The sequence below is a fragment of the Cyprinus carpio genome, chromosome A14 (genome assembly GCF_018340385.1).
Source record: "Cyprinus carpio isolate SPL01 chromosome A14, ASM1834038v1, whole genome shotgun sequence".
Classification (NCBI taxonomy): domain Eukaryota; kingdom Metazoa; phylum Chordata; class Actinopteri; order Cypriniformes; family Cyprinidae; genus Cyprinus; species Cyprinus carpio.
In genome coordinates this window covers 505,324-530,373 of record NC_056585.1, presented here as the reverse complement: position 1 = coordinate 530,373, position 25,050 = coordinate 505,324, and the positions used below count along the sequence as shown (strand labels likewise).

General features: G+C 37.1%; 1 pseudogene; it reads left to right on the top strand.

Annotated features, from left to right (window-relative positions):
• Positions 1-252: 252 nt before the first annotated feature.
• The window catches only part of LOC122147387, a 41,624-nt pseudogene continuing 16,826 nt past the window's right edge, over positions 253-25,050 (top strand).

Genomic DNA, 25,050 nt, shown 5'->3' with positions numbered 1-25,050 from the left:
AGGTCATTTGAAGGCAAGAAAATGCTTGAATTTGAATTGCATTCAGAGGCTTTGCTTGAAGAAGAACACAAACCCAGACTTTTATATGGTTGTCTAATTGTTTGGATTGTTACAGTACACAACAGCAAATTCACCGCCAGTCAATCAGTGTAAGAGCGTATTGTGTGCTCACTTGTCACAAACAAAACACTGTCTGAGCAACAGAACCTCATACAGTCTAAAAATCTGCTTTCGTTTCATCTTTATGCAGGAGTACACCATCGATGTCTTCTTCAGGCAGAGCTGGAAGGATGAACGGCTGAAGTTTGAGGGACCGATGAATATTCTGCGTTTGAACAACCTGATGGCCAGTAAGATCTGGACTCCAGACACATTCTTTCACAATGGGAAGAAATCTGTCGCACACAACATGACCATGCCCAACAAACTGCTGCGGATTCAAGATGACGGCACCCTGCTGTACACCATGAGGTAACCAAGGTGTTATTTGTACTGTTTTATATCTCAGCTTTTTCAAGAGTTTCAAAAGATACCACACATAACATCATTTGGAAAGTGCTGTGCTTCGAAAGTTTCATGTTGAAATTTTGTACTAATCTGAAAGCGTCAGTGCAGTTAAATCAGTACTATTACTGAATATTAATTGTCTTTTATACTACGGGGCTGTTGAATGCTTGAATGTGACTGGTTATCAAACTAAGGTGTGCAATTATTTTCAGGGAAACTCATGGTGAATGTCATTTTTGCCCGCATTACATGACCATATCATTTCACCAAATTATTTCAGTTTTTTCAAAGGTCCTTACAGCCTACAACAGCAAAAGAACCAAAACCAACAATGACATTGGCCTATGATCTTGTGGACTATAATCCAATTTTTTTATTTTTTATTTTAATTTTTTTGTTTTTTATTTTGTACGAGGAACACACCCAAACTGAAGAAATGTTGCCCTCCGGTGAATTTTTAGTGAATAATGACTTAAATTTTGATCTGTTCCTCACATGATGTTATCAGGAATTTATATTTTTTTGGTGAATGATCCATTTAGCTCATATTGTGGGTGGCAAATGGAGTTATCCCTCATGTAAATCCCTGAATCACCTTGTAGTACTGTGAATTAGAATAATTCATCCCTCACCGGCTCCCACAGTATGACAGCCGGCCGTATTGATTTAGCCACTAATTAAGATGTTTCATCTCTTTTCAGAAATGTGACACTCACTATTGTAGAAGCCGATTTGGTTAAAACCAGTGACTTTCTCAAAGTGAAGCGCAGTTCTCATTACAATCGACATATTCAAGAGTCTGAGAATATGCTCATCAATCTACTTAATTACCTGCAGATGAAACAGGAAGAGCAGAATTTGTGATATATTGTCGTGTCTCGTGTACACAAGCCTCAAACAACACGGCTTTCATAATGACTCGCTCTCGCCTCTGTTCATCCTGATGCCGCTCCAGAACACATCATGACACTCTTCAACATGTACCCTCTCAATTTTCTTTTGCTTTTTTCTCTCTTCTAAATCGCTCTCTCGCTCACAGCTCTTCCTATGAGCACAAATGCTCTTCGCCAATGCCAAATCAATGAGAGCCTGACTCAGCCATGAAGCACAGGAAGAAAAAAAAGGAGACAAACTGAGAGAGAAAGACCAAGAAAGAGAATGCAGCAGACAGAGTGAAATAGAGGAGAAATGGATGTGAAAATGAACTTGCATTTATAGGAATACTAGTAATTGGGGATTATTGATCTATTTAATATTCAAAATATTATTGAGAATATAGTATTACTATTAACTTATTCATTATCTCACTATTAACTAACTATTAACTATGACTCTAGACTCCTAATTTGCTGCTTATAAAGTTAGTAAGTTAGTCCTCTTGTTTGCATGGCATTATTTTACAATCTATTTTTATGGTGCATAAATAAAAAGGATTAAATAATGTTCCTTGTGATCATTATATGTATGTGTAATATTGATCTGAGTTGAAATATTTGAATGCAAAGCTTCCATGAAGACAGCAGTTGCGAGCAAGCGGCAAATTCAAACTAAACTGACATTTAAGGGAAACGTTGCAGGCAAACCACGTATTATACAACATTGCACTACAAAATAATTAAGGCAATAAAAGAATTAAGATGAAAATGTTTTAAAACCTTACCTGTTTGTTAGTTCTCTTATAATCCATTACAGTGTACAAAACAATCGTAGCAAAATGGCAGCAGCTGCGTTTGTATGAAAACAAGAGCGAGTCCGCGATACCAGGATGACATAATTAAACAATTGTACACCATTTTGAATCAAGGTTTTTTTTTTTTTTGCTAAACAAACGCAAAGCTTCCACCAAGAAAACAAAAATGTTCAAGCAAGAGTACAGCGCAGACTGCTGTTACCCGGATGAGCCTGTGTTATTAGCTTTTACAGGTTGTATATATAAATATATATATATATATATATATATATATATATATATATATATATTGCCCAGTCCTGCTAGTAGTAATGGTAATGGCATAAAATGTCTGCTTTAGTTGTGTTTGTGAATGTAATCACAGGTTGACAGTGCATGCTGAGTGTCCGATGCATCTTGAAGATTTTCCCATGGACTTCCACTCCTGTCCTCTCAAATTCGGCAGCTGTAAGTAACAGCATGGAGTGTCTTTCTTATACTGATTGGTTTAAAATGTCAAACATTCATCTGCAAAGTTTTAACTGTGGCCCCACTGAAACCATTCCTACAGATGCTTACACAACGACAGAAGTGACGTACACCTGGACAAAGAACGCATCCAACTCTGTGGTGGTAGAAGAGGAAAGCTCTAGATTAAACCAGTACGACCTACTGGGGGCAAACCGTGGGGAACGAAACCATCCGATCCAGTACTGGTGAGTCAAGACACTTACATATTGATAGATATGGTTTCATAATATAGAAAAAGCAAAGATTCTTCAGGAATTCTTTCAAAGTCAATTGCATGTATTTGAAACAATATGGCAGTAAGTGAATGATGACAGAAGTTACAGAAGTTTTTGGTTAGGTTTGTCCTCAAACAAAAGCTCTGAAAGCCACGAAGACTGAAAAGATATGTTTGGATATAAAAGGATTGCCTGATGTAATGACAGATTTGTCCTTCATTCCATCATCGTTTTTATCAAGCACACATTCGTTCTGTTCAGCTAAATCTGCTGTGTGCTTTAACACGATCTCTGGGCAAGACTCAACAAACCTTGCCTGTCACTTCCCGTGGTTCACTCTCGCTGTCTTTCTCTCTCTCTCATGCACATCTTTGGTTTGCAGTGACATTTCTTGTGTGTTGGCATTTGGTAGCTCAGAAAAAGTGAACACATCCTCAATGTAGGGTGAGATCTAGGCCAGAGCATGTTCAAGATATTCCACTTCAGTTGAGCACAGAGAAAACCAGAGGAACTGTGCAACAACACCCAGAAGACACACTTTATGTCAGGTTTACAACATTATCTTTACAAATGGATAGCATACTCACAGCTTGCAAAAAATTAAAGACATTCTGGATTTTATTATTGCACAACAGTAACGGTCAACACATATGGGATTAAATATGTGGATACTTGTAACAAGAGAAGTGGCAGAGTGGCGGATGATATAGATATAGCAGATATACTATAACTAATAGACCTATACACTACTGTTTTTTAATGCTTTTGTAAGAAGTCTATTATGCTCACCAAGGCTACATTTCTTTGATCAAAAACACAGTAAAAACAGTAGGGGTGTGCTCAAAGTCGAATACCTTATTCGGAAAGGCACAAATAATGGCTTCAAAATGAATAACAGATAACAAATAATTTTGCTGAAAAATTTTCGGCTGAGGTTGGCACAGCCACTCATCATATTTGCTGGATAACTTAGCCAAGGGATCAGCACGATATTATACATAAAGCTCTTAAGTCACTATGCTATAATAAGTGTGTGAAGTGAATGAAAGTAAACTTTATGAATGAAATGAGAATCAAACAACCTCATTGCTGTTGCCTCTATATGCATCTCTCAGAAATCAGAGAATATCAACTAAAATACTACATCATACAATAATAATTATAGCATGCTGATTTCTTATAATTAACAGTGTTGAAAACAGTTGTGCTGCTTCATACTGTATTTCTGTGGATTTTGGAGATTTTGAATCAAATGCATTCTCGGCATTGCCACCAGGTGTGCAGATTTTAGCTTAAACTATCTTGTCTGTCAGTTTTCGGTTTCAGGTCAACTGCTGTCATTAAAAAGCAACAGTTTTAAGAGAATCTTGCTGAACAAGCTGCTTTTTGAATGAATTGTATAGTGAATGTAGATGCACATATAACCCAAATTGAGTCAAATCAAATCAACGATCTTTCTAAAGTCATTAGGGCAAGAAAGTAATGAGACAAGTCTTAATTTTGTTCATTAGGCTCAAATATACTTGATAACTGTTTCCATTTCATTTCCTAAGATAGTATTCCTATGCCAGAGCAGTGACTTTGCCATGTCCTGCGGCATTGGTGTCTTCCGCTCAGACCCATTTGTTAAGCTCTGTTTACATCACCCATACCAAGTTGATGTACTCAAACCGGAACCAGCGACTCGCTCGCGCAAACACACATGCATGAGCCTGAGGGGCTTTTCTCCCGAGGCTCTTTTCTCTTGAGGGTCATCTGCCACACTTGAGTGTGCACTATATTTTGCATACTTGAGTGTTCGTAATATATCTGAAGGATTTTTTAATACCTTTGTTCTTTGAGGTCACAGGCTCAGAAACCAATTAGAGTAAAACCACTCCAGGTTTGTGTAATCTGTGTGTGTGTGTGTGTGTGTGTGTGTGTGTGTGTGTGTGTGTGTGTGTGTGTGTGTGTGTGTGTGTGTGTGTTTTTTTTTGTGTGTGTGTTTGCATTGATTAATGATGCAATGATGGGGTGTGTTTACTAAAACCAAGTACAGTCGAAAGGCACAGTGTCAGGAGGGAACTTAAACATGATGTCAGGGTGCGTGATGCCCATGTGTTATTCAGGCTTGACTTGGCTTTAAGATAACAACGAATGCACACTCGGTGTTGTATAACAATGAGTGAATCTTTTTTCCTGGTCATATTTCACCCCAAAGATCAGGAAAGGAAATATTTGAAAATAATATTTTGCTTAAAGAACATGAAGCCTATTTTTAGAACCATTAAAATTTTATGACATTATTTTCGTGAGAATCAAGCAGTTTGTTACATTAATGAGAATCTAATGAGAAATTCAAATGAGTATAATGAGAATTGCAAAAAAAAACATTGTCGGTTAAATGTCCAGATGCATTACAGTAATGAGAATAATGAGGGGGAAATGTGGTTAATTATCATGAAAATAATGTCACAATACAGCAGATCTTAAAGGAATAGTTCGCCCAAAAATGAAAATCCTAATGTCCTTTCTTCATTTATAAAGTGTGTATACTTATAATACATTTAAATAAAATAGATAAAACTATTTATTTGTTTATTGATTAGTTGATTAGTGGTTAAAGTGTGCCCTTGTCCTTTTCATGATATTCACTTGTACAAAGCAAATGTTAAAGGTCTACTTCACCCAAAAATGATAATTCTCTTATTATTTACTAAACCCAATGTCTTTTAAAACCTTAATGGTAAAATGTAATTGAATTTTCAAAATGACAAGACAACACCACAGAAATGGGTTTGAAATGACATGAGGGTGCATACAGTATATGACACAGTCTTTTGTTTATTTTTAGGTGAACTACTGCTTTAATCACAAAATTGCCCCTCTATCAGTTTTGTTCCCCCTTTTGTGTCTATCATGATGTTCACACACTAAGATCTGTGTGTTTTTGTGAGATCATTACTGGCGAACATGCTTGATGGGGATAGTTTCATCAAAGAGGCTGAGAGTTTCCTTCGAAAAGATGGAAAATGAGAGACAGAGAGAAGGGGAAAGATCAAATGATGTTGGCATACTGTCAGTGACATCGTGCTTAGGAGTTGAGGCATCTGGATCCCAGGAAGGATCACGGTTGCTGTGGGAGAGAGCAATACATGCTTGCTAGCAGTAATTAGCAGTGCAGATCTGTCATCATTTTTGAATGCTTTTGTGTTGCTGGCCGTGATCAGACTTTTTTCTATCAGCATAATGTCTAGTCTACACTGCAGATTATTATGACAAAAAAAAGAAGAAATTGTTTGATAAATATGTAAATGCAACCAACCAGAGTTAGTTTTCTTTAAGCAAGTGTTAACAAAAATTAACTGTCAATGGGGTAAGAAAATTTTACTTAATTCAAACAATTACCCCACTGACAGATATTGTTTTCATGCATAAACTGTCTTAATTTTGATACATTTTTAAAAAAAAAACAACACTATATTGTGTGTAAATTTGTCTTGGTTTAAGAATTTCTAGATATTTCTAAATCAAAAATAATGAAATATTAAGTACAAACTTTTTTCATTATAATACATTGAATGCTGTTGAGAGCATAACATTGTGTATGAAGACAGATTTCAGCAGATGTTTTATTGCTGTGTCACGCCCCTTTTCAAAGACCCACCATATAGTCGGGCCATTTCTTTGTTTTTATTAAATGATGCAGAAAAAAAACAATGTCTTTCTCCTGTCATTACCTGTGTTGGGCTTCACATCAAGGTGAGGTCAGGATTCTTATTAAGCCTGTCTAGACAACATTTTTAGGCATCATGCTTGCTCCCAGCTCTTTTCACTTTTCATTTTCAAATATCCACTTTCATGAATTTTAAATGTTCTTCATGGAACCATCATTTCCAATATAGGAACCGTTCTTTTTTTTAGTAAGTGTCAATGGACTTACTGTAGTTGTAGAGCATTTTATTTCAGCCACTCATGGGCTTTGACTTTAAATATGATGCTGTCTTATAAAGCAGGTGCTTATGTAAATAGTAGACAGCAGAGCAGCTCACTAGGGTTTGGAACAGAGCCAGTGTGTGTTCTGGAATCACGGCATCTTTCTCCTGTGACCTCCTGTGACCGATCGTCAACTTCATGCTTTAATTAACATCTTCATGGTGCACAGACTGCAGCTCGGACACACACTCACACACGCTAGCTCTGTTACAAAACCTAGAGAGCTGCCTCACTGTATACTGCCAACATAGGCAAAACCCTCACTAAAAATGAACCTCATAAGAGACTGATTTGGAACAATCTGCATAGGCTAAACCTGTTTGAACCCACAATTGATTCCAATAGATACAGATATTAGCATGTTGCTAAGCTAACAACACACACCAATATGCATAATACATAGCACAACTTATTTAAGTTGCAGCCTAGGCAATTTTTCCAACTTTTCTGTAGTTTAAGTTTAAGTTTTAAATCTAATATGTATAATACTTATCATGAGTTCTCATTTAATTTTTTTTTTTTTTTTTTTTTTTTTTTAAGTAAATATGATCTGCTTTCTTCATTTTTGTTTTAAACAATACTGTTTATGTTGAATTTATTTTTATTTAACTTTTAGTTTTGGTTGAGGTTTAGTTTTTATTTTAACTTTTTTAACAATTACCAAACATGTTTTTAATCATTTAAGTTAACAATAATAATTCCGGGATACACGTGATGCTGGCAGAACTTGGCCTCAATGTGGTATACAAGATGCCAGCAAGGTTGTTGTCTATCATTTGGACCAGTCTTCATGTCAAGAGTGGTGTGTATGATACTTTACAATCCTTTTAAAATCCTGTAAATTTAAAATAGACAGCACTCCAGGTTTTGAAAGAGCTATTTCTTTCTCCGCAATAATGATATAGGCTCTTAAAGTACTCATATTTTTAGTCAGTAGAGACACATTCTCACACACATACAGGCCTGAACTCTCACTTTCTTTTTTGTGTCTCTCTCTCTTCGCACATTTACATTTCATCATGCTGTTTCTCCAGTGGACTGCTGTTAATTAAATTAAATCAGATGTGGCTCAGCCTCAACTGTGCTTATTTTCCCCTCCACGGCTCCGTGCTGAGCTAACTGGTGCTTGTGAAAGGAGGAACTCCAAGAGGATACTGTGTGCACTTGAACAAGAAAAGAAAAGAGTGGGTTTTTCAGGATTAGAGCTGGCTAAAATCCGTCTGTGCTTCCTCTGCAGAAAGGATGAGGAGATCCCCCCTTTTGCCAAATGGCACCAGCGTGGCATCCTCCACAAGATTGAAAGGCACCAGATAGATGTCTCTCTTCTGTTGCCATAGGCAACCAATGTCTTTCTCCATCTTTTGGTTATGCCTTCCCTCTCTCTCTCTCTATCTCGCTCAGTCTGTCTTGTGGGCCGCTTGCCGGTAGAGATTCTCCATTTCCAGGCAGCTTGCCACGTTTCTGTGTCTTTTATGTGGTTGGGATAATGCTCTGTGATAATGAGGTTAAAAACCTCATGATGATGTCAAGGTGATTTTCTCTCTTTATGCCATTTTGCTCAGTAACAAACTGTAGAGTCGCTGCATACTGACCTGATCATTTCATCCAGGGCTTCATGAGATTATGTGAAATTGTGGCATCCCTCAAAGAGCTCCCAGCTTATAATTACATTTATCTTTTCCTCCCCTGCTTTGTGACATCAGCTCTTACAGAATATCCTTAGTTGCAATATGAGTTTCATAATCTTGCTCTTTGATGTTCTATTTACAGAGTGCCACTTCTTCACCTGCTCCCATTTTGCACACTCTTTTCTTAAGGTTTCCCATCAGGATTGAAAATTAGATTTTTGCAGCACTTTCTGATGGTGAGTGAATTGCGGAAATTCCTCAGCCATAAATATTTCTTACTGATCATGAAACCATGGGTATATGTGTAACTTGAGATGTTCCCTTTCGAATGGGTATCGTGCTGCGTCCCCTAGAGGGCACTATGGGGAATGGTATACACTTGCCGTCATGCTGAAGGTATGAAGGCTTTATTGGCTGAGCTAAGACCCAAAGGAGTCCTCCCCCTTGCACCAGCAACCTAATCATAGGCCGGATCTTATCAAGAACAGAGGCCTCAACAGGAGAGTGGAAGCCTAAGTACATTCTTATTCAGGCCAGCATCCAAGGAGGTTCACAGAGAGCCTAACATTCAGAGCTAACTGACCCTCGAAGCTCTGCAGAGTGGATACCTAAACACAAAACTTCTCAAAATGAGAGGCGGCCCAGCAACACTCCATACTAAGGTCAGTAGCCAAGGAGGCTCCAAGAGAGCCTAACATCCTAGTATACTACCCTACCGGCTAGCCGAGCTCTAGGAGCAGGAGCCTCAGCATGACCACTCTCAAAATGAGAGGAGGCCTAACTATGCCCCACGTTCGGGACATCCTGTAAGGAGGCTCACAGAGAGCCTCCAACTCACAGATGCTGTCCTAGTGGAACTCTGGTGAGTGGAGGGCCTCAATGAAGATAACTCTCTGTAGTGAGAGAAGATCTGATGATGCTCGCAGTAGATGGCAGAGCTCTAGGATTGGAGGCTTCAGCATGACAAATTTCTAAAACAAGAGGAGAACTAACTACGCCCCACGCATAGGATACTGTGCAAGGAGGCTCACAGAGAGCCTAAAACCTGCAAAATGATGTTCTAGCAGATCTCTGGAGAGTGGAGGCCTTAATAAAGATAGCTCTCTCCAACGAGAGGAGGCCTGATGATGCTCACGATGGCCAAGGAGACTTACAAAGCCTAGCAACTTTCGTCAGCATGACGACTCTCTAAAGTCAGGAGGAGACCAATAATATCCTACGCTCAGGCTTAATTAAGATAACTCTTTCCCACTGAAAAAAGGTAACAAATTTCTATCTGGATACTTTAGTCATGGACCCTGTGTCTCACCTGGTTGCCCGTTGACAGCAACATTAACCAAAGTTGCCCAGCAACATTGCTCAAAAAGTTGCCCCGTGTATTATCAGCCTTACAATGCATGTAGTATCCAAGGAGGCTCACAGAGAACCTAGTCAACTTGACAGACCTACTCTGGTTAAGAGCAACAAAGCACTCGGCACATGACCTTACTATAAGCATGGATTTCAGGAAAGGCACGAAGCAGTCAGCGTGTGCTCTTACCATAAACATGGATTTTAGAGAAGGCATTTACAAAGGATGCTCACAGAGATCCTACTGTACAACTCACAATAGCTATCGTAGCGAAGCTCTGTGTGGTGAAGCCAGATTGTACCTTTTTTTTTCTGAGTGGGAGGTCTAACAACTCTCGCAGTAGAAAAGAAGGCTCACAGAGAGCCTAACAACTTAGGCTACTACCTAACTACAGTTCTTTTCTGTCCCTAATTACTCAGAATTTGACACATCAAGAACAATAGTGTTATTTGAGTCAACAAGAGGAGCCAAAAAAGGAAAACTTCCTGACTCATCCGTGCTCTGGCCACAACCCCTGCGCTTAATCCCGCCTCACCATAATGGCGGTCACAGGACCTGACCATGGGGTGCAGGCGCTCAACTCTCATCCCTCAAGAGAGAGTCAAGCCTGGGTGGAACCAATTACTGCGACCACATCGCGCAAAGCGCGCATTTAATCTGAAGCATGCTAGTTCAAATGACAGATTCTATCGCTCTTAAAAGAATCATACGAGAACAGATGCCAATGAATCACTATGAGTGCCTTAAACCCCTTCGAGAACTGAACGTGCTTTTGCAAACACTAACTACTATCCCTCAGGAGACACCAGAAAGGAAGAAGTTCCTACATGTCTATTATAGTCAGTCTTGTGAATGCATCATACCTAGCGCATCCAGCTTACTCATAGAAAAGACAGCATTCCACCCAAAAACTCATCCCACATCCCTCAAGAATAGGGATGGCACGAACTGAGCTTTTATTGAGAACTCCTTTCAATGCATTTTCATTGGGTGAACATTTAATGTAGTTATTGTGTGTGGATTACTTGTGGATTTGATGTTTTTATCAGCTATTTGGACTCACTCATTTTGGATTCACTGCAGAGGATCCATTGGTGAGCAAGTGATATAATCTGCAATCTGTTCATGAAGAAACAAACTAATGAGGAAGAGTACATGAGTACATTTTCGTTTTTGGGTGAACTATTCCTTAAACGGGACGATTTCTTTGTAAACATATAATTTCATGTAAATATATGCAATTTATTTTTATAGACATATTTGTAGGCTCCTAGATAAACATCTAATGGATGAATTTTCCAATAAGTTGTCAGAAGTCACTAAGCTTTATAAGTAAACCGCTTGTGTATCTGACTTGAATCTCTCACATTACTTACTCATAATGTTGCATTTATATTATGATTTAAACCATGCATTATGTTGAGAATGCAAAAGAAACCTGCCAGTTGGTGTTATTTACCCAACAAAGCCAATTTTTAGTCTCATTTTGGACTGTTTCCCATAACTCTCTTTTTTCCTCACAGGTGAGTACACTGTGATGACGGCCCACTTCCACCTGAAGAGGAAGATTGGTTATTTTGTAATTCAGACCTACCTGCCGTGCATCATGACCGTCATCCTGTCCCAGGTGTCCTTCTGGCTGAACCGAGAGTCTGTTCCGGCCCGGACTGTTTTTGGTGAGTATAATCTCTTAGTCACTTAGTCACAAACTTCAGAATGATCTGGGTTTTTGAAATATTTAAAACTTTGGATGCTACTTCAAAGAAGAAAATATGACACCTTATTAGTATTGCAAAGGCGAAAATAAAAATGCTGTCGGGAGCATAATTCATTTTGACAACTCTAAGAGACTTCAATGAGCATGCATTTCTTCCTTAGTTTTACAGGGTTTCATATGGCTCAAGACCCCTTTTTTGGTTCATTGAAGCCTACTTTTATGTGTATTGTTGCTTGGAATTCAAATGGGAGCTGTTTTAATATCATAAATAGACAGTAATAACCAGAAACCATCATCTTGAGTGATATTATCATATTATATGGTGATGTCTGAAATATAATGGTTGATTAAAATTGCAAACTTTCCACACATTCACTGTTGCCAAACTGATTTTCTGACTTTATATAGGATTTTATGACACACTGTTGGCCTCCAGCCGAACTGATGCAGAAAGTCTGCATATATTAATTTACTGTGACAGATTAATGGAGGACTAAGGTCACACTGAGCCGAATAAAGAAGTGAAGGCATGATCTTAGATTAAAATTGACATGGCTGATATTAAGTCTAGATTTACAATTCTAACAATAGATATATGTGATCTATGTAGTGTGTGTCTACATATAATTTATGTATGTTGTTGAAGAAATTAACTGAGAAATATTCATGGTATATAAAAATCCCAGTTACCATAGTTACCCATTCATTTCCAAGTAGAAAATTGAAGAGATGTCTTGGCTGAAAGTACGAAAGAATGAAGTTTTAGTGCAAAAAAAACTGGAGCATGTTTTCCAGTTTAGCAGTACACCTGATTCTAGTTCATCAGGTTAGACTCTATGACCTAAATTGGTTATTTTAGGTATTGAAAACATCCAAAATGTCGCTGTACTCCAGGATCCTGAGAAACACTATTGTAGCTGAAGATATGACCTTCAAGCCATGAAATGCACAGGGAGCCCTGGGAGCCTCTGGCTCCAGAGTCCTCTGCCCTAGATTAGAGACTTTTTGCAGGGAAACCGGTCCTTTCTGAGCATTTCTGTGAGGATTTATGGAGCTCAGGTACGGAACAATTCGGTTACCGTGGAGATTCCCTGAGCTCTGTGTTGCTAAGCAGGTAACGCTGAGGAGATGAGTACCTCTGGCATAGGTTCAGATGTCTTTCTGCCCCTACCGTCTGTCTCTCTCTTTTTGCCTGTCTTTATTCTGTCGTCAGTATCTCTCTGTCCCTGGAGTCTTTCTGGCAGTTCTTCAGCTGTCCCAGTCACTCTTTCTGTTTCTTATCTTTCTCGCACTATCCGTCTATTATATGAGCCTTTTAAACAACCTGCCATCAGGCAAATGTTCAGAGTTAGTGCTCTCAAAGGGATCTTGCCTTTTCAAATAATAACCCTGAAAAGTCAGTGTATTAATGGGGTGCATTAATTGTAGAACCTCAGATGTATTTGTGAAAAAGCACTATGACATTTTTACCATGTCGTTGATTGCTTATTAGAGTTTTAAGAGGTTTTGAGATATCAAAGTTGAAATAGAGAGAATGGCATTAAAATGGAGCTCAGATAAGCATGAAGGCAGTTGAGAGCTACATAATTGAAAATTTGCTCCTGGCTAAATAGCTCCAGAGCGTTATCTAATGTATACTTTATTATGACACTTGTACATACACGGTTTGTTGCATTAGTAAAGTATTAAAGGATTAGTCCAGCTGAAAATGAAAATTCTGTTAATTTGCTTACCTTCATGTTATTGCAAACCCATATGAGTTTCTTTCTTCCGTGAAACACAAAAGCAGTTATATCGCTGGAATGCCCAGAGTGCTTTTCATAATGGAGACTGGGGCTTTCAAGCTCCAAAAATAACAAAAATGCACCATAAAATTGTTTTGTATGACTCGTGCGTTATATTCTCTAGTCCTCTGATGTGATGCAATAGCTTCGTGAAAGGAGTACACCAAAATTATGAAGCTGTTTGTGGAAAATCTTGCCATCAGCTACAACTCTCAAATCTTCAAACAAGTTTAGTTCAGATATGGTGTCTAAAAAAACACATTGCACCACAGGTTTGATGACAGTGATGCCAAATGTCTTGGTTTTTCATGTTGTGAATGATCGCATTGTGACAGGTTTGAAGATTTTTAGTTGTTGTTGTTGGTTGTTTTTTTTTTTTGTTTTTGTTTTTTTGTGAATAAATGTTAATCAAAGCTATCATATGACTTAAGAAGACTTGTAGTGCTTGAGCCATGTTGACTAATTCAGTAGAATTATTATTATTAATTTTTTTTTCATTTTGGATATTGACTATACTCGTTTACTTTTGTTGAATGGAAATAAGCAGCCCTTCGTTTAGGGCAAAGCTAAAAAGAATAGTTTACCTAGAAATGAAAATTTTTACTCACCATCAAGCCATCCAAGATGTAAATGAACTTGTTTATTCATAAGAACAGATTTGGAGAAATGTAGCATTACATCACTAGTTCAGTAATGGATCCTCTGCAGTGAATGGGTGCCATCAGAATGAGAGTCCAAACAGCTAAAAAAAATGATCCAGAAGAAATCCACACAACTCCAGTCCATCAGTTAACATCATGTGAAGCAAAAAGCAGCATGTTTATAATATACAAATCCATCAAGACGCTTTTAACTTCAATCCATAATATAGCTTTAATAAACTGATCTACATTTTGGATGGCCTGAGGGTGAGTAAACTTTCATTTTTAGGTGAACTACTTCTTTAATTTGACAGTGGAGAAGAAAGCGCCTGGTCTCGCCATGTATGATGGCTCGGCTGTGTTTATTTGCAGACAGAGCTGGGTAGTAACGGATTACATGTAATCTGGATTACGTAATCAGATTCCAAATCTCAAGTACTTGTAATTAGAGTAAACTACTTTTTAAAATACTCGTAATCAGACTACAGTTACTTTTTTATGGATTACATGATTACATATTATTTACACAATGGTAATAAGTTGTTCACAATTAATTGATTCTCCTAAGTTTCCTTTTTTAACGTTTATATTTTTTCCTAATAAACCTGCCGCTTATATACGTTCGTGATACTTCGAGTTTTTCCGGCGGAGAGGGAGAGGGGTGTCAGAATCGTGCTCAGAAGAAATCAGCAACATGATAATGGAAAATAGCGGGGAAAGCAGCCTTTAATCACTGGATGTACTGACATCATTTCATTTTTAAAGAAAGTCACGGGAAAATGTCACTGTTCAGTGTAAGATCTGCCTACCACGGATTAATTTGCTGTCCACGGAAATCTTTGACCTAGCAAAGTTATTGCTGGGAATTTCATGTTCTTTAATATATTTTTTGCAATGTTGATTTTTCTTCATTGTTACTAATGTTACCTTATGCACTTGGGCCCCGTCCACACGGAGACGCGTTTCGCTGTATACGCATACATTTTGTATCGTATAGTTGTTTCGTCCACACAGATCCGGTGTTTTGGGAGAGTGAAACCGATATTTTTTTAAACCGGGTCCCAGAGTGGATAAATTCGAAAACGCCGCCTTTGCGTTTTCATGTGGACCACAAATCCATATATTTTCTGAAACGATGACGTCATCAGCCCACGTCTCGCCCCTAGTCAAACACTGCTACGTCACGTAACAGCAACAAAAACATTAACAAACACTGAACGATTGTCTTTTTATTAACTAACATTAACACAAATTAATAAATGTTTTGTTCCATGTTCGTTTGTATACCGAGCGCAAGCTTTATGCGCATAGTCCATGTCTTCTCCGTTCTTAATGTGTCTCTATGGCAGGATTACAGCGCCACATGCTGGTCTGGCATGTGTACTACATCGTTTTGTGTCTTTTCCTCATTGTTACTATGCACTTAAAATGTTTTGAGATGGATAGAAATGTCATTTCTGTGTGAATTTAGTCTTTTTCAGAATTCATGTTTGCAATGTAGCTATTGTTTGATGTTTTTCATTGATACAGTCATATATACTTCTAGTGTGTTTTTTTATATATATATATATTTGACCTAGCAGGGATATTGTTGTTAATTTAATGTTTTTCAATATTGTTTTTTGTAATGTAGCTGTTTTCTAAATGTAGTTAATTCTAAGTAAATATGCTTTAAAATCATAAGATGTGATTTTGTTTTATTCAGTGTTACTAGCAAACACTAACAGCAAGGTACATTAGTGTTAGTATTTTTTTTAAGTATTAACTTTCCATACATTGCACTTGAAAAAGAAGCTATTGTGGCTCTTGTTGGTGAGTTAAATATATTTTTTGGAATATATATATATATTTTTTTATCTGTCAAAATAGCACAAGATTAGGCTAATTCATTATATGTGATATCAAATAAGGGTTAGCACAAATGTAATCTAAATGTAATCCAAAAGTAATCAGATTACGTTACCAAAAATGTGTAATCTAAGAGATTATATTACTGACTACAAATTTTGTCATGTAATCTGTAATCAGTAACTGATTACAATTCATAAGTCATCTACCCAGCTCTGTTTGCAGATTGGTCGATAATGATACTTGAAGAAAACTGAAAAATTATTTAACAGAATTCAGTCATTCTGCTGGTCACTGTGCTATTTTATAACCTAAATTCAGGATGATGGATTTTCAGAGGGTGTTTTGCTTTTTTTTAAATGTGCCAAAGGAAGCATTTGAAGTCATTTCAGGCAGTTTGGAGTCTGTTCCTTTCATCTCCCTGAAGTGCTGAAGTGTGTTCTATTACATTTCTCTCCATGCCAAAACTTCTCCATCCTGCAGTCTAGAGTCTGACAGCATCTCTACAAATGAGATGATTAAAGATTTGAACACTTCAGCAAGCAAATCACCCGCTACCCAGGCAATCAGGGTTCCTCAGTGTTCTTCACTCCTCCCTGTACACCTGTATAATAGACTCCATATTCAATAAATAACTGGATAATCTGCTATACTTTATTTATCCCTACAATTAATGACTGTTGTGATGTTTAACATAAAAATGATTTAGATTAATTTACAGTAGCTGTCTTTTTACTGTCTTTTTTTATTACAATTATAATCACATAACTGTACATAACATAATTTACTTCCCTAAATTTAGTGATTAATGACTGTTGTGAGGTTTAATATAAAACTTTGATTTGGCTAATGTGTGTCATCTTACTGTAAAATGATATTATTTTTATTTGTATTTAAATTATAATTATAACTGTTGCACTTTAAACTTGTACACTTCCCTAGTTCATTTATTTATTTATTAAATTATTTAAACCTTAAATTTTATTAATGACTGTTGTGATATTTAATATTAAAAAAAAAAAAAAAGTTTAATTGCCCAGTTAGTTGTGTCTTTTTACTTTCAAATTATATTTTATAAATCTTATTTTAATAAAATTTTAATAAAAGTTTAATCACATAACTGGTGCACTTTACTTGCCTAGTAACCAATTGCTTTAGCCATATTTTGAGAAGTAGGCCTAATGAGGTAGTTCATAATGACTAATGGGTAAATGTCTCTTCATGTGTAAATGTGTTCTCTATGATATTTGCACACTGAAGTAATGCACTTCCTACGATTTGTAATCACATTTAAGATGGTCAGTTGAAATGTGTCCATTTTGTGCATTTATATTGACCTCCTTCGCCTTTCACTTTCACTGTAACGTCTTTTTTAGATTTTGACTGATGCATTGACTGCTCTGTCACTGGATGGATACCTGTATCATGGCTGAAGGTGTCTGACAGTCAGGGGAAGGTGATCCATCCTACACTCGCTATCTGCACTTCTCTGGTTGTCAGCCCGTTTCAAACTGCTGTCATGCTCATCCCACCTGGGATTGAATACTGAAGAGTTTGACGGCGATGGAAATTAATTGGGAGGCATTTGTTTATGTGCCATGTTCGTGTTTTGCATCCCCAAGCTTGCCGTCTGTCAGGCCGATCTGTCACTGCAGACCTGGATCAGGCAGGAGTCAGGAACGCACAGGTTCCTCTCCAGAATCCCTTTAGATTTCACAGAGTCTCAGTGAGAGCATTCAGAGCACTGCAAACTGAAAGTCGTGAAAGTGCCGGAGCATTCTCATTAAGGTTATTGTCTTCCCTGTCCCACAACTGAACAAGGCTGTCATCTTCTTGTATAATCCCCCTCAAAAACAGAATTATTCAAGCCCTTCCTTGTAATTCACAAGGCGTTTTCTAAAAATACTTTCATTTCAGTAAACACAACAGAGTTCTTAGAAAGTAACAGAAATGTAAAAGAATGAGAGCGATTCAGGCGTTAGAGGCCAAAGGTTTGTTGTGTTATTGGATGATTAGAAGCCTAAAGGCTGGAAACCATGTGGTGCACTGAAGATATAAAGGCAGGGTCCTTACAGACTCAAGCTTTAGAGACGTTTGGTCTTTTTTATGTAATTTCAATAAACAAGAATTTAATATTAAGACACTTGACACAATATTGACTTTTCTTTGCTCTATTTCGCAAAACAAATATAGTTACAATTTGCGTCTCTGAGCAATATGATGCTGTTTTGTTCCTGAATGAATCAACCCTTTAAATGATTCGGTTCAGTCACAATGACTCACTTATTAACAGCGACTTGCTGTCACCTATTGGCGGTTTTAATTTCACAATTTAAAGTATCTTTTCATTTAAAAAAAATATATATTTATATATTTCAGATATCAGTATTCAACGTTTTATGTTTAAAAAAATTTTAAACTGCAGGTTAAAACATTAACGTCCTGTATTAAACCGTGTGTAAATGCATCTAAATGCCCCTTCTAATGCGGCGGCTTCTTTTTTTTTTTTTTTTTTTTTTTTTTTTTGCATTGCAATCTTTTTTTTTGTCAATACTTATTTCATTTGCTTGGTAACAGCCCAAATGACTTATTATTCTAATTGACTGATTCAATTTAAGAATCTGACTGAAAAGATGATGTATACTCTTAGTAAAAAAAAATCTCTTAAAAAGGGTAAAAATGCCCATAAAAGGTAAAAAAATCCATTTAAAAGATTGGAAAAGGTTTTTTTATATAAATGGTTTTATAAAGATAGAAATGCACATAAAAGGTAAAAAAAAAATTTTTTGGAAAAGATGTCCACAGTAGTCCTTAAGAGGAGTCCTTAAATATCATCTAATTACCGTTATTGATAAAATCCCAGAAAATATTGAGATACATTTTTTGTCAATATTGCACACCCCTAATATATTTAACGTTTTGTTTAGAAAATTTTTTAAATAAATATGACAAGTTCCCTTTTTTAAACTTGAGCCCCTGCCTCTCAAAATGTCTGTGCACGTCCCTGATCAGGAGTAAGTGCAGAGCGTTGTGTGTGAACATGATCTTACTTTAGTTCTAGACTAAATATGAACATGTATTTACTCATCTCACCTGCACAAAAACAGATACATTATTCCTCAAAATGAATTAAAACAGTCAAATACAAACTAAGAATATGACACGAACCTACAATAATTAAATATGTAAATAAAATATTTATGTATTTAATTTTATTTTATTAACCAATGTCTTTGCTACTGACCTTCAGAGATCCAATTTAACCATACTAAGCAAAAATGACACTTTTGTGTTTCAGTTTTATTATTGCTGAATAGTGTTGAACTTTCTTCTCCTGCGATTTGTTTGCGCTGCGCCCTCTACTGTACAGACGTGAATTTACATTTCCTTCACCCTGAGGCATATTCATTTCACTTTTGATGTGAAGGGGCTTTTACATTTGTAAAAGAAGAACTTTTTTATATAAAAAAAAACAAACAAGCCCCGCCCAGATTTTTAAAGTAACTCAGAAGTAATGTAATGCATTACTTTCCATAAAAAGTAACTAAGTAACGTAATTAGTTACTTTTTTAGGAAGTAGCACAATATTGTAATGCATTACTTTTAAAAGTAACTTTCCCCAACACTGTCTGTATTCCTCTCAGGTGTGACCACTGTACTGACTATGACCACTTTGAGTATCAGCGCCCGTAACTCCCTGCCAAAAGTAGCCTATGCCACAGCCATGGACTGGTTCATCGCAGTGTGTTACGCCTTTGTCTTCTCCGCCCTGATTGAGTTCGCCACCGTCAACTACTTCACCAAGCGGGGCTGGGCTTGGGATGGCAAGAGTGTGGTCAATGACAAGGTAATGATCATTAATCATGTCCCAGCATGCTTTGTGTTGTTTGGCATGTAAGACATATTGTTGCCACATATAGAGTGACAACTAATATTTTTATATTTATTTTTTTCTGAGTAGTCTGGTATACTCTTATAATAATCTCACCGATTAACATTACAAGCTGTCAGAATTGCATCTTACTTTTTTGGCCAGCAAAACAAATTGGATATTTTTGCTCAGTTTGGGCTTTTGAATAAAAACTCAGATTTTTTTTCTCCTCATATGAGATCCATATTCTCATATATCATACTGAGCCATAAAAGCCTGATGTATCAAATGTGATACTCAACAAAAAAAAAACACATTATCCACATTTGTTATTAAAATAGAATAAATTAGAATGTTGTGGAAAAGTTCATTTATTTCAGTAATTCAACCCAAATTGTGAAACTTGTGTATTAAATAAATTCAGTGCACACAGACTGAAGTAGTTTAAGTCTTTGATTATTTTAATTGTGATGATTTTGGCTCACATTTAACAAAAACCCACCAATTCACTTCAAATCTCAACATTAGAATATGGTGACATGCCAAAAACACCTGCAAAGGTTTCCTGAGCCTTCAAAATGGTCTCTCAGTTTGGTTCACTAGGCTACACAATCACGGGGAAGACTGCTGATCTGACAGTTGTCCAGAAGACAATCACTGACACCCTTCACAAGGAGGGTAAGCCACAAACATTCATTGCCAAGAAGCTATCCAAGCATGTTAACAGAAAGTTGAGTGGAAGGAAAAAGTGTGGAAGAAAAAGATGCACAGCCAACCGAGAGAACCGCAGCCTCATGAGGATTGTCAAGCAAAATCGATTCAAGAATTTGAGTGAACTTAACAAGGAATGGACTGAGACTGAGGTCAAGGCACCAAGAGGCACCACACACAGACGTGTCAAGGAATTTGGCTACAGTTGTCATATTCCTCTTGTTAAGCCACTCCTGAACCATAGACAACATCAGAGGCTGTCTTACCTGGGCTAAGGAGAAGAAGAACTGGACTGTTGCCCAGTGGTCCAAAGTCCTCTTTTCAGATGAGAGCAAGTTTTGTATTTCATTTGGAAACCAAGGTCCTAGTGTCTGGAGGAAGGGTCGAGCACTTCATGCTTCCTTCTGCTGACCAACTTCTTTAAGATGCTGATTTCATTTTTCAGCAGGATTTGGCACCTGTCCACACTGCCAAAAGCACCAAAAGTTGGTTAAATGACCATGGTGTTGATGTGCTTGACTGGCCAGCGATCTCACCAGACCTGAACCACATAGAGAATCTATGGGGTATTGTCAAGAGGAAAATGAGAAACAAGAGACCAAAAAATGCAGATGAGCTGAAGGCCACTGTCAAAGAAACCTGGGCTTCCATACCTCCTCAGCAGTGCCACAAACTGATCACCTTCATGCCACGCCGAATTGAGGCAGTAATTAAAGCAAAAGGAGCCCCTACCAAGTATTGAGTACATGTACAGTAAACAAACATACTTTCCAGAAGGCCAACAATTCACAATTTTTTTTTATTATTGGTCTTATGAAGTATTCTAATTTGTTGAGACAGTTAATTGGTGGGTTTTTGTTAAATGTGAGCCAAAATCATCACAATTAAAAGAACCAAAGACTTAAACTACTTCAGTCTGTGTGCATTGGATTTATTTAATACATGAGTTTCACAATTTGAGTTGAATTACTGAAATAAATGAACTTTTCCACAACATTCTAATTTACTGAGATGCACCTGTATTTTCTTTTTAGATTTTTGTCAAAATATTCAATAAATGGTTTCAAAAAAGTTGTTTTCTTTGGACAATTATTTAATATGTCTGGCTTTACAGTGTTAAACAGAGACTTTTACTGAATTGCCTGGTCTCCAGATGTTTCTCCTGAGAAACAGGCCAGATTAATCGCACATGTATGAGATCTCGATATGAATTCCATATGAAATATTTCTTGTCAAATTCTTTTACGAGAAACATCTGAGACAAAGCTGAAACCTAAATGAATGTGTATATAAATCGTCCATTATTTTCTTTTTATATTTGATGTTTTATTATTGCATTTCCAATATATTTCTCATTTTGATTAGGGCACCAAGCAATATGTGTCTCATTATGCTTTTACCCTTTTAAAATAGATGGGGGTTGATTTTATATGCTGAACAATAGCACTTCATTGTGTCTTTTTATGTTAAAGTAATTTCTTCTCCAACAGTTCCTAATATCCTGACTGTAAAGCCATGCTGATAGAATCATACGCCATCTATGATACATGCAGCTCGCTGTATTTCTGCTGCAGGTCAGGATGAGATAACCACACATTAGTCCTTTGTGATCTTATCATGGAGCACTGCAGATTTTTATCTGCAGAGTCAGGATCAGATTACACAGGTTACTCATCTTGATCTTATAAGAACAGATTCATTAGCAATTATTCATGCAAACAATCTAAACTGATTGATTACAGAAGAAAATGTATTTGTTTATAGTTTGTAAAGAAAATGTGAGTGGTGATTTATTGTGTAAAACTCACTGCCACTGTGCCATGTTGCTGTGGGAGGTTGTTAAAGCATTTCTACAGTAGGTGTTGCTATGTGTTGCTTATGAGTTCTAGGTGTTGCTAGGACGTTGCAATGTGATTGCTAACATTCTAACTGTTGCTATAGGGTTGTTAACAAGTTTTAGGTGTTGCTATGGCATTGCTGTGTGGTTACTACCATGTTAGCAACCTGTTGCTATAGCTTGCTAATGAGTTCTTGGTGTTGCTAGGGCATTGCTATGTGGCTGATAACATGTTGTAGGTGTTGATGGGACTGCTAATGAGTTCTATTGTGTTGCTAGAGTGTTGCTATGTGGTTCATAACATGTTCTAGGCATTGCTATGGATTGCTAATGGGTTCTAGGTGTTGCTAGGCATTGCTATGTGGTTGTTAACATTTTAGGTGTTGCTATGGATTGCTAATGAGTTCTAGGTGTTGCTAGGGCATTTCTGTGTGGTTGCTGACATGTTTTAGCTGTTGCTTGGGTGTTAGATGGTTGCTTACTGTTGGGGTCCAAAAATCTCTATGATTTTATGGTCTAGATATTGGTTCATGGTGCAGATATGGGTGGGAAATATCATGTCTGAAATTTAGTTCATGTACAAACAGTGTGGGAAAAAGTTACACCCCAAAGTTTAATAGTTAATCTTTTGATTTTGATATTTTAAAAACTCATTTATAAACCGATAATGAGAGAAAGATGATCCAAGACCGGCATATACCTGACATTTATTTGCAGACAAGATTTATGATGGCACTGTCAGTTAAAATTAAGCCCCAGCAAAGCATTATATGCTATTTTCCAGTCAAATGATTTTAATGATTATTTGATTTTAGTGATTGAGCTAATTTTTGTAATCCAGTGAAGCCAACCCTGAAATTTACTGTCAACCTGTCTTTCTGACAGACTTATCGTCATCACATCCACAGAATCCCATCTGGAGTCTTATTCTCATTATCTGAGCGTTGATTAATATATCGTTTCATAGGGTCTCTTCCTTCCCCTATAGTCAGACGCTGTAGCACAAGATCATTGCTTATTCATGAGTCTTCAAATTTCCACAAATCACATTCTTCCCACCAAAGGTTCAGTCAGCCAATCAGAAATGACAGCCTGTAGAATTGGCATGTTTATGCAGATTTTGGCACTGTCTTCCTCTGTTGGTCACAGGAACTATGTCCATTTTTGGTGTCTAAATCTGATGCACTTGAAATAGATCTAATCAGTCTTTCATTACCTGTCAAGATAATGTCATGTTTTCACTCCAAAAGAAAGAAATACAAAAATGTTTAATTTCTCATTGCCATAATGCAAATTAATCTCGTTCTCACTACCATAATGCCAATAAAACCTGTTTTTTAAATTTAGCATGATTTTGGCATAAATGTTGCATAATTGTGATTAAAGTATCACAATATAATGTGTGTGTGTGTGTGTGTGTGTGTGTGTGTGTGTGTGTGTGTGTGTGTGTGTGTGTGTGTGTGTGTGTGTGTGTGTGTGAGAGTGTGTTTGTGTGTGTGTATGTGTCCGTGTGTGTGTGTGCGTGTGTGTGTGTGTGTGTGTTTAAATGGCTAAAATAGGCTTTGCTTTTTATTTATTTATTGCTAAATAAATAATATTTATTATATATTTTTAAAAAATATATTTTTTCTATTTTGATTTTTGGCTTATTTTTTTCATAGAAAACTCACTTCACATATACACATTGTGTCTCACTTGTTTACTCAGCATCCTGCCACATACATTTTCTAAAAGAACATATAAATAAATGATTTAAGCATGACATATGCTCTGTTAGATTTTAAGTGCCATTTCATTTGTTTCACTGAAGGCTGTTTGACATTATGTGTTCACACTTTCAGTGTCATTTTAACATGCACAGCTACAGAGGACATGTTATCTTGATGGTTTTAAATGCTATCAAACTTTGTATTGCACACTAATCTGAATCTCAGCCCGACCAAACCTTTAGGAGATCTTCACTGATTTCATTCAGGGTATCCAAGGTAGTGACTTTCTAAGGAGTAGCAGCCTGTCAACTCATTTCCAGTGATCATACATTAAGTTCTGAATTTCAGTGATGTTTTGAGCTGACCAGTGTATCAAACACCCCTCTCATACTAACCATCCCTGTGTTTAGACTGATGCATTACTAGTTCCTGTCAGTCTCTTAAATTACCACAGCGCTGTTTCCAGTGGCGCATTCATCAGCACATCAGAGAGAGGTGCTGCTCACGGGATGAGGGGGAGGTGGAGGTGGAGGTGGAGGTCTGCCTGTGGCGGTTTGAAACACTGGGAATGAGAGCATGGCCTGCAGGCATGTGCTGATAAACCCAGCTGGAGAAACAGACTGAACGCTCAATGCATTCACATTCACCTGCGCGAATCATTTATGCTTCACTGCTGCGTCATCTCGTATCAGTTGGGGCAGGACTTTCACTTTAAAAAAATCAGTATGAAATGGCATTTACACCCTTTGGGGTTACTTTAATGATTGTGACATGCTTTCCGTTGTGAAACAGGATGCGTGTGGGGTGGGGGGGAGAGAAAAAATAATTAGAATTATTTAGAATTAGAAGTCGTGAAAAATCTTATGTATTGGTAGTGGTGTGTTAGGATTGTTTATAGTTTAACTAAAGTAAAAATAGCTATACAATCAATCATTTAAATAAATCAACATTCACTGATATGTGTGTGTGTGGTGTGTGTGTTTGTGTGGTGTGTGTGTTTGTGTGTGTGTGTGTGTGTGTGTGTGTGTGTGTGTGTGTGTGGTGGTGTCTGTGTTG